The sequence below is a fragment of the Polypterus senegalus genome, chromosome 1 (assembly GCF_016835505.1).
Source record: "Polypterus senegalus isolate Bchr_013 chromosome 1, ASM1683550v1, whole genome shotgun sequence".
NCBI classification, from domain to species: Eukaryota; Metazoa; Chordata; class Cladistia; order Polypteriformes; family Polypteridae; genus Polypterus; species Polypterus senegalus.
The window spans coordinates 300,696,048-300,707,330 of record NC_053154.1 but is presented as its reverse complement, the minus strand read 5'-3'; the positions used below and the strand labels follow the sequence as shown (position 1 = coordinate 300,707,330).

General features: G+C 39.8%; 1 long non-coding RNA gene across 1 annotated transcript in view; it reads right to left on the bottom strand.

The window, feature by feature from the left end:
* Positions 1-317: 317 nt before the first annotated feature.
* LOC120514547 overlaps positions 318-11,283 on the bottom strand; it is a 100,606-nt gene continuing 89,640 nt past the window's right edge. The window contains exons 2-3 of the long non-coding RNA XR_005630484.1: positions 6,441-6,750; positions 318-354 (exon numbers count right to left, since the gene is read on the bottom strand). This is a non-coding gene — a long non-coding RNA (uncharacterized LOC120514547). The remainder of the gene's footprint in view (positions 355-6,440; positions 6,751-11,283) is intronic.

Genomic DNA, 11,283 nt, shown 5'->3' with positions numbered 1-11,283 from the left:
GCCCCCATCTGGGGATTTCCCATAGTCCTTTATAGTCCCTGACTCGGAAGTGTTTCCCATCCTTCAGTCCATGATTTCTTATCACTTCCGGGTCAGATAAAAAGTCTTCTTCTTCATCCTGGAAGTACGTCACTTCCGCTGTCGCTTTGCCTACGACGCACTTCCGGGTTATAGGGCATTTATGACTCCCTGGGCCTCCCTGCAGCGTCCTCTGTTGGCCCCGGGGGTATCCAGCAGGTTTGTAGGGGAAAACTCCATAGTCCAATATTTCACTGCTGGTATCCGGGGCACCTCCATGCTGCAGGGGGAGCTCCATCTGGAGGCCTGGGGGTATTGGCCAGGGTGACAAGCCGGCTATAGACCACAAATGATAAAATAAACAAACTGTAAATAATACTCAAAATAATATATAAATTGACAAAAAATGTTTAATCAACTTACAAACCTAATGTAAAAAACAAAATCTCGACACAACAAATGGAAAGGGAGTGAGTGAAAGAGCAGGTGTAGACAAAATAACATTTCAGTAGCCCAGTTTAAAGTGAAAAAAATGGAAAAGAAAGTGTGCACTTGTGGGCATAAAATATGGTCTGCTGCTATTTTAAACAAAAGATGATCCTGGAGGAAAGCTTCATACTCCTCAGCTGCAGGTTCATAATTAACAGAGACTTCCAGCGGCCTCTAGATTTTTATAGTGTTGTCTTTGAAGGGGCGGAGCTTTGTGGGCAGGTCACTTATTCTCCAGTTGGCGAACCTCCGAACTGGGGGTTGGAAAAGGAGATGAAGTTAGAAACAGCAGCCCATCTCTGCTCGGGGTGGTATTGCTTATCCCTTCATAGCCTTGAAGAAGTCTCCTAAGCATTTGTGCTGATACAGGAAAGATCAAATGAGTCTTCTGTTACAAAAAAAAAATGGTCATGTCTTCAGGTGAAAAAAAACCTAAAACAAGAAGAAGCTGATGTGCTTTGGGTAATAGACAAGCTGAGTGGCAGAGCCTGATAGGGTTTTATCATTGATGTTGAAGAGACAGTAATATAGATGGCTGACCTTAGCAGGGCACACCCACCCTCACTCCTTGGTGGCCAAATTAGAGTCACCAATTAAGGTGACTCTTTGGGGTGTACAGTGTGGGGTCAATATGTTCCTGTAATCTCTTCATGTAGAAAAGTACCTGATGACTGTCACACTGCAAATGTGATCCTAATCCACAACAAATGTAATAAAATGAGTAATACAATGAGAAACCTTACCTGCGTCCTGAGTTAAAGTACTGAAAAACATAGCCAACAATAAAGTAGAATTTACACAGTATGCAGAACTTGGTCTGATTGTCATTGATCGTCGTTCTTTTCTTTCTTGTTCATTCATATGTCAATTTCAGTACAGGGCTTGACGGGATCTATTCCATCTGACATGCAGTGACAAATCTGTTGTTCTGTTTGCCTGTGCTCATTCAGAGTTTATAGCTCTGAAAAAAATTGCATCCAGTCTGATGTTTTAAATTACTTCAATGAATAAACCTTTATTGCCAGGTAACACAATACTCATAATGTGTCTAGGTGTTACAGCAATTTAATTATACTATACAGTAGACAATACGATATACAGTTCCGTACATACAGTACATACAAATTTATTGAATGTGCTTAATCAAATAGGGGCCTGGAGCCACCACATCATAGGTTGAAAGACAAGATCCAACCCTAAGCCAGTACAATATACACTACTAGCTGTCCCCTGTGGCTCCGCCTGCCTAGTAGTGAAACAGGACAAACCTTAAAAATCAATACAATTTTTTTTAGAAAAGTAATAATTTGTATTGAGAAGAATTTATATTGATAGCTTTCATATCTGAGGGCCTCTTCATATACAATATTGTTGATATTGCTATCAGGAGCAAGAATGTTCACAAAAATGTAAAAATTTGGCAAGGTATCTCTGGCCAAGCAGAAGGTAGGTACTCTCCAACGTCAAACATCACCACTGTATCTGATTGTGTTCAGCGTGGGGAGAAGAGCAAGTGGCTTTGATATCTCTGCCAATGAGCAGGAACCTTCTAAAACACACATAGCTCCAATCTCTCCTTTAAAAACGTCAAACGTTACTCTTTAAAAATCTCTAGATGATAATGTCTGCTGAAGAAACAGGTATCGCTAGCTAAGCGGAGGCAAAGTATGCTCTAACACGTGACGAGAGGTAGACTGACTCGAATAGAGGCTGGCATGCTAGTTAGGATAGCACCGCGTGGCTCCCTACTCCTGAGGTTCTGTCTCTCCCTCTCCTCTTGGCCTGCAGCTTGTATCTCAGATTCAAGCAAATAAATTGGTGCCGCAACCGAAGTATAATAATTAATGTGATGAGAGAAGTCACAAAATCAACTGGATTGTTCAAGCAAATTATAGAAAGAAACCCAATCTAAATCCATTAAGTAGTTTTCCCGTGAAAAGCGGACAGACAGACAGACAGGCGTTGGATTTTATGTACATTACTAGCTGTCCTCCATCCTGTGTAGTAATGAAACAGGACAATGAGAAGGGCCCTGCCCAGTTCCCCACTCCTGACGTCATGCTTCCCCCTCCCCTAAGCCCACTGCCTCTGTCTTAGATTATTGCTAACATATTGCTACTGTAAGTGAACTATAATTCTTAGCGCTATGTGAGAAGTCGCAAAATCAACTGCAATGTTAAAGCAAATTATAGAAAAAAATCCAATTTAAATCTGTTAAGTTGGTCTCTCATGAAAAGACATACAGGCAGACGTTGGAATTTATATATATAGAGATATAGAGATATGGCCAAAAGCATGTGGACACTCCTCAGTTTATTAAGTTCAGATGTTTCACCGTCAACATGTTCATAAAATCAAGCACATGGCCATGCAATCTCCATTGACAAACATTGGTAGAAGAATGGGTCGTACTGAAAAAGCTGAATGACTGTAAATGTGGCACAGTCATAGGATGCCAGCTTTACCACAAGTCAGTATGTGAAATATCTGCTCTTCTAGATCTGCCCCAGTCATGAGTAAGTGCTATTAATGTGAAGTGGAAGTATTGAGGAACGACAACAGCTCAGCCACAAAGTAGTAGATCCTGCAGAACAGCGTCACCAAGTGCTGAAGCACATAGCACATAAAATCTCTGATCCTCTAAGCCTAAGGTGTTACTGACAACACAACTCACAATCTGTCCCTTCAAGCAACATCAACACAAGAACTTCATGTATCAAGAGCGTCATGAAATGGGTTCCCTTTGCCAAGCAGCTGCACACAAGTATAAGATCAATAAGCACAATGTCAGATATCGGCTTGAGTGGTGTAAATCAGACTGCTGTTGGAGGAGCGGTGACTCATGCTTCACTATCTGGCAATCTGATGGACCAATCTGAGCTTGTGTATGCCAGGAGAACACTACCTTCTGGAGAACCTAGTGCCCACTGTAAAGTTTGATGGAGGACTTATAATGGTCTTGGGCTGTTTTTCAGGGTTTGGGCTATACATTTTGGTTGCAGTGAAGGGTACTGTTAATGCTACAGCATTCAAAGATACTTTAGACAATTTTGCACTTCTGACTTGGTGACAGCGGTTTGGGGAAGGCCCACTTCTGTTCTAGCTTGACTGTGCATCTGTGCATATTGTCTTGCATTATCAGTTTATTAAAATTTTCCTAAAACCTTCTTGCAAGTGCTTGGTATCTGGGTTCTGAGGGTTTTGCTATGTATTTTTGAATTCATTTTTTGAATAATTTTCTCTCTCTGGTTATCAAAGCCCACTTTGATTTTTGGTCTGCAGTTCTTCTCCAGGTCCGTTTTGAGTCTCTGAATGCATGGGTGCTTGTTCCTGACGCTGCTGGGTACAGTGCTAATCCCCCAAATGGAAAATGGAAAAAACAGGCACAGCAAATGGATTGACTGATTAATGATATGTGTGAATGGGACTGTGATGGACTGGTGTCCCTTCTGAAGCTCATTCCTCAGTTTTGCCCAATGCTGCTGGATTTGCCTCAAGCCCTTGACACAGAACAGGACAAAGTGAGAGCAGACAATGGAGGGAAGGATGGAGTGAGAGTGTATGTGATTGTCTCTGGTGGACTGGCATGCCATCCAGGGTTGGCTCCTGTTGACGGCTCAACTTGATTCCTGGTTCTTGTAACTTTGTATTGAATAATCATTCAGTTTTTTTTATTTATACAGCCCCATTAACATATGTCATCACAAGGAGCTTTATAGAACAGTATTATATTTAATAATCTAACAAGTATGACAAAGCCTCACGACAAGCAATAAAATATGATGGACTGGCAGAGCATAGTCTGTTGTTAGGCACTGTGTTGTAATGGTGAAGAAGGGGACTCTTAACCACAGGATACTCTCTTCAGTCTCCACCCTGCGCCAGTACACTTTTAAAAATAAAGGTGTCAAAGTGGTTCTTCAGAGTGATTCCATATGGCATTTTTGGTCCTCAAAAGAGTCATCCACAGGAAGGTTTAAGAAAGAGCTGTAATATTTATTTAAATACTAGCTATGTAAGCCCATGCTATAAAAAGCCTGAAACTATTGAAATCGTCAGAAACAAAAATTGAAATGAGCGAGTGTCTCTTTTTTTGAAGGTTTTGTTTTGCTGATGTGCTAGCCTCACTTTTGTATTAGTGGCTAAACGAGTTTCTATTTCCTCGGAGGTGGAGTCCTTACCCCAACTCCACCTCTCACTTCCAGGCCGGACAGACAGACACACACACTACCATTTTTATTTAAACACTAGCCATCCCCTGTGGCTCTGCCCATGTAGAAGTGAAACAGGACAGTGAGGAAGGCCCTACCTGGCTCCCTACTCCTGACGTCACACTTCCCCCTTTCCTCGTCCTGTAGTCTCTGTCTTGGATTAGCGTGAATATATCTCTCCTGCAAGTGAACTATGAAACTTAGAGTGATGAGAGAAGTTGCAAAATCAAATGGAATGTTCAAGCAAATTCTAGAAAAAATACCCAATCTAAATCCATTAAGTAGTTCTATCGTTCGCTAGCTAAGTGGAAGTACATGCCCTGAGGCTGGTGCATGAGTGAGGAGGGTCCAGTCCCACTGCGTCTTTCTCAGATTCATGCAAATAAATTGGTACCATAAGCGAACTATGATACTTATTGTGATGAGAGAAGTCACAAAATCAACAAGAATGTTTAACCAAATTATAGGAAAAAACCCAAGCTAAATCCGCTAAGTAGTTCTCTCGTGAAAAGCAGACAGACGCACAGACAGACAAACAGATGTTGGATTTTATATATACAGTATATATAGAGAAGAATCAAGCTCCATGGTATTATTAACCATGGATAGATGGTAACAGATTTGTGAAATAGCAATGGCTGCTGATTTTAAAAGGACCTTGCTGCATACAATAACACAGGCCCTTTCCAGGTTCTCTTAATGACCTGCTAGGTATTCTATCATACAATAAGAGTTTCAGCTTTTCTTTACATATTAAGGAGTTTTTCAAAGCACAAGCAGCCACCTTCATATGCAAAGAAGCCGTCCCAGAAGGAGTTGGTGCTTTGTCAAGCAATAGTTCTATGAAAAAACACATAACCTAGTAAAGAAGCATAAAATGCCATTAAAGAACGATTATCTTTAAGAGTGTACAACAGCTGTGAAAATAGATGTAAAATATTACACAATATTACTATACTTGTAAAGTGTTGTACAGTATAAAAAATGAGATATAAAACTGAGATCCTGTCTCTCTGTGGTCATAAAAGATCCCTGGGCATCCATTGAAAAGATTAGGGTGTACTCTGATGTTGTGGCTAAATTGGCCATCATAGGTTAGTGCATTATGGCCCCCTAGTCATCCCCTGGCCCTTATTGCCTATTTATCTCTCTCTCGCACCCCTTCACCACATAATAGCTAATGTGTTGTGAGCATAAGAGCACAAGAATGGCTGCTGTGGTATCATCCAAGTGGACGCTACGCATTGATGGTGAATGGAGTGGCTCTGCACTGGCTTTATAAAGTGCTTTGAGTAGTGAGAAAAGTGCAATGTAAATATAACTGCCTAAAGATCCTTGAGATATTGTTCATTATGCAGAGGTGCTAAATAATATAAAAGTTGTTTTTTTTTAAAGAATAGCTTATATGTAAGTATCAATAAGAGCTATTAGGCATGTAGAATGCATGTTCTGCTAGCATTCCCTGTAGATGGCTGGAGACTGGTGTGTTTGTGCTGTTCAGACAAGCCCGTCCTGATAGTGCTCACTATGAAAGGCACTATATAAAAGAAACAAATTGTAGAACTGAACATTCTTTACTGGGTATAGCCTTCACCTTTAACTATTCAAAATGAGACCACACTTCAGTCTTTTTGAGATATGCAAGACATCCTTTGATAGCCTCTACTTGTCATCCTCTTCCTCCTCCTCTTTCTTCTTCTTCTTCTTCTACTGATTACTTACCTGGGGATTCATTCCCCCATGCTGTGACTCTGTGATCTCTGAAAGGTCATAAAGACGGTTATTTATTAAAAAGGAAGAAAAAGTAGGGGAAAAAAAATCCGGGGTTGTTTTCTGTGCTGTTGAATGTGTCCTCGTTGGCAGCATGTCTGTTTAACTCCCTGACAGAGAAGCTCATCTGTTCTCTTAGATTCAGGTGATTGGGCGAGTGCCAGTCTGCTATCCCGAGGCTGTGTGATGCCTGTTTGTTTTCCAATATTTCTTCACTTGCAGCTGAAAGGGATTTTTTATTCCTACCCAGGGAAAGCTGTTGCTGTAAAATTAGAAAACAACTGTCAGATTTTGAGCCATGATAAATGTACAGTCTGACTCTAAGCTGCTTGTTATCTTCTGCCCTGCCTGGACAGGGTGATGCGGCTGGCATATAGAAAAGCAAAAAATAAATAAATAACATCAAATAAAATAAAGAAAACACTCACTGCCTGGAAAGAAAATAAAGCCAAGATTTTCACCTGATTTTGTTAGCTGTTATATCTTTAAAAGTATGAATATAATAATAATAATAATAATAACAATAATAATAATAGTAATAATAATAAAGCACATATCAGTTTAAGGAGGATTTGAATACAAATGACACTTTTAATCTCATAATCACACAACTAAAACATTATAAAGACGCACGCAGGTTATGTTTAATTTGCAGCGTTTGGGTGTGGGTGAGTGGGCCCGTTTTTTTTTCAGCCTTTTGTTTGATCCTGCCGACTTGGGACCCGCGCCCCCTATCGATTCCGAATGTTATGTCGCCCAAGAAACCAGCGGCTTAAGTTAATTGGCCCGCGGTGTGCGAGGATTTCCAAGACTGATTTTTCCCTTGTGTCAAATTTTGCGGCTCCAGCCACCACTACACTTTTTCACTTTTTCCCCTCCATATTCTCGTCAATTTAGCTAAGGAACTAAGTCACTTTAGGTCTTTTTTTTTTCATAATATAAACCATTTCGAATCAGCGATATTCAGACGTGAACTGAGTGCCTTTCAGTTGTTCCTCCGCTCCCCCGCACAATTTAGTAATTCTTGAGTGCACTTCACAAATGGCTTGCGTTGCTTTAATTGTATCATTTGGTAACATCGATTAAAAATACCTTAACAAAGTCATCGGAAAGGCATACATAAAATAAAACCTAACTGATGGATTGACTACAGAATAAATCAAATGATTCAGTGTTAATAAAAGCGGCCGTTCTATGCTGTTAAAATGGAGGAATCCTTCGAGATTGCGTAAAGCAAGAAAGAAAGCAAAAGTAAAGCAAACAAAGAAAACCCCAACTCACCCCCCAAAAAACAACACTTAATTCATATATTAAAAAAGAAAAAACAATTAATTATCTCCAAGTTTACAAATTGCTTCATGAACACATCATTTTTCCACAAAAAAAATCACATTTTCAATCATTTCGTAGAATTTATATTCTTAAAACGCCCTGGCTTTTACCAGTCCATGAAATATTTTGATCATATCACATTGTTTGATTTCAGTTTATCTTTTTGTGACGTATAAATGGCCAGCTTGGTCTGTCCAATGAGGCATTTACCAATCATACATTCATCTTGATTATACATATTCCCATTAATATCAGAAATAAATAACCAGTCAAGAAAGAAAGGTTCTAAATAATAGATAGCTTAGCATATTAAAAATTATTTGCTAAAAAACACAACCGTACACCCGCACAAAAAGGACCTTTTCGAGAATGGATTTAGAAAGAAAGAAAGAGTTTTGAATTAAACTTTATTAACCCGTAATCAATAAATCACTTACATTATAGTAACAAGCAGAGAACAACCCAACTAACCCCAACATGAAACCAATATTTAATTCGTATTTCAAATAAGAAAAATCGACTCATTATCCTCAACCCTACAAATGACCTCATGAACACGCCATCTCTCCTTAAAAGAATTTGCATCTGTGGTCATTTTGTGGAATTTATATTCTAAGTATACTCTGGCTTTCACAAGTCAGCTGAAATATTTCTCTAATGTCGATATGCTTATTTGACTTTCTCTTTTCTCGACATATGAACAGCCAGCTTGGTCTGTCCAATGAGAAAGTTGCCAATTCGACATTCTTTTTCATTATTATTTCCGGTTTACCGTAAATAAATACACACTCATTAAAAGGCAAGTTAAGAACACTAAAGACAGAGTTAAGAATATTTAGAAGAGGTCTAAGTCTACTACATAAAAGAAAACGGTGGAAGACGGTGACTTTCTCTCCACAGAAATGACATTTGTCTTTTAACTGAAGGATCAATCAGTGAGACATAAGAATTAGCAGCAATGATGCCGTGCAGCACACGCCATTGCAAATCGCCAATTCTTTTGTTCAACGCTGGTCTATATAAGCTGGCTCCAGTGTCTCTGCCCTCCAAGTCTGAAAAAAAGAAAGAAAAAGAAAGAAAGAAACTAACTAACTATATAACTGATGGATCGGGAGGTAAATTAAAGTTGCTTATAATAAAAACGGCCTTACTGCTATACAAGGATGAATTCTTCGAGAATGCATTTAGAAAGAAGACTTTAAAGGCACTAAATAATTTACAAATTGGGGGATAAACTATAGTTGCTTAGTAATAAGCACGGTAGGAGGAATCCTTAAGGAAAGCAAGAAGAAATGAAAGGCACTATATAATTGATATAAGTAGGCACTTTAAAGTTGTTTATTAATAAACACGACAGGAGACGTTAATCGAGAATGCATTTAGAAAGAAACAAAAGGCACTATATAATTGATAGGTACCCAAAAAAATTCTTATTATAAACACGGCCGTACTGTGATGGAATTCTTCGAAAATATATTTAAAAATAAGAACAGACAGGCACTATTTAATTGCTAAATAGGTGGTATATTTAAGTAGTTTTTTTATACTAAACGGAGGAATGCGTCGAAAATGCATTTAGAAAGAAGTGAAAGGCACTATATCATGCACTGGTAGGTACTTGAAAGTTGCTCATTAATTAACACAGCCGTACTGCGGTACAAGCAGGAATTATTCGAGAATGCATTTAGAAGGAAAGATTTTGTGCTGGTGGAAGCAGCGTTTCAATTCCGTGCTAATAAAGACGACCACTCAACAGTAAAAATGAAGAAATCCGGTGACAGGAAGAAAGATAAAAAAAAAAGAAACGTACATTTAATAGATTAATTGCAGAAAAAAATGACAACATATCAAAGAATAAAACAACCAAAAACCCCGTGCCAGTCCCGCGCACCTGCCGTTCCCCGCTGCCCCATTACATTTTGCACAATGAAACCGGTAAGCATCCCCGCGCTATCTGCAAACAGGCGATGGCGATGACGTCAATCTTCATTGACAGAAGCCGTGGCGAGAATCCCTGCAACAATTAATAGTTATCAAAGAACTGCCTGTCAGGTGCCTGCTTAGAGAAGTCATTAGACAAAGCTTGGGAGGCAGCAGTCGTCTGGAACACAAGCGGCGTGACTAAACAAAGCTGCCCTGTAAAATGTGCTCTACAGAACACAAACTGTATGTACCTGGAGAGCAGCAGGAGTAGTTGGTCAGATTCCAAAAAGGACACGTTTTACACCCCCACGCTGTAAATCAGGGCATTTCTTATTCACTCCTACAGGCGTCAGCGATGGCCAACAAAGCAATGGATGGGGAGCCTCAGTGCATGGGTATCCAATCATATAATAGTTTCTAAAGCATTACAGGGTAAACACTAAGGCTGTGGCCTCCACTCTGGTTAAGTCACTTAACCTGCCTGTGCAAGAAGATTTCAAATGGTGGTTTCAAGTGAAATGAGATATATGCATGGGGGAGACAAGCTAAAGTTAGAAAATGGGATTTATTAGAAAATGGAACGAACCTTAACAAAACTGATCGTGTCATTTCTCAATGGAGTCTCCACCCTTCTCAATGCACTGGAAGTGCCTGGATTCCAGCAGAATAAAAGGTTTTGTCTTGTCCTCTTAACCACACTTGCACCCAAGTTATTGTCAAACACTACATGCCGAGGGGTACTGCAGTCACTAGTCTGTTGTCTCAAGGAGTCCTTTTGTTGCGAGATAATGCCCAAACGGCCTGCCCACATTCTGCTATGAACGCCAAGGCTTGTCTGGAGAAACTGAAGTCTGAGGTATTTCCAAATCCTCCTTATTCCCCAGATTTGGCACCGTGTGATTTCCACCTTTTTTGGACCACTAAAGAAACATCTGGGCGGTTGTCAATTTAAGACAGATGACGACGTGAAGAAAGTGGTGCACGAGTGCTTGCGAGGACAAGACAAAAGCTTTGATTCTGCTGTAATCCAGGCATTTCCAGGCAGGTGGCGTAAGTGCATTGAGAAGGGTGGAGACAACATTGAGAAATGACATTATCAGTTTTGTTAAGGTTCATTCCATTTTCTGATAAATCCCATTTTCTAACTTTAGCTTGACTCCCTCTTGGAAAATAAAGGTTGTTCTGAACCTAAGACTCACATCACTACAAACTTGTACTGTATATTTGAAAGTTACTGCACGCAATGCTTGGTGCACTGCTAGTATCCCTCAGTCACAGAGTGTGTTGTTGGGTGTATGATTCCTGCATAGCCATAGGAGAGTAGGCAGCTTGCCTGACCCTTAAAAGATCTGGCCAGAGTACAGTTGCAGTACACCAAAAGGAGCGCTCACCTTACCAGAAAAAGGGATCTCAGTCCTGCTAGCCAAACCTGCATAACATTATTGAATTTTCATTTTTCACTACTCTAGTACTGTATGTTACTTTTGATCAAGAATAACGGAGAATGGAGGGCTTGATCTGGAATCAAATCATTGAATGC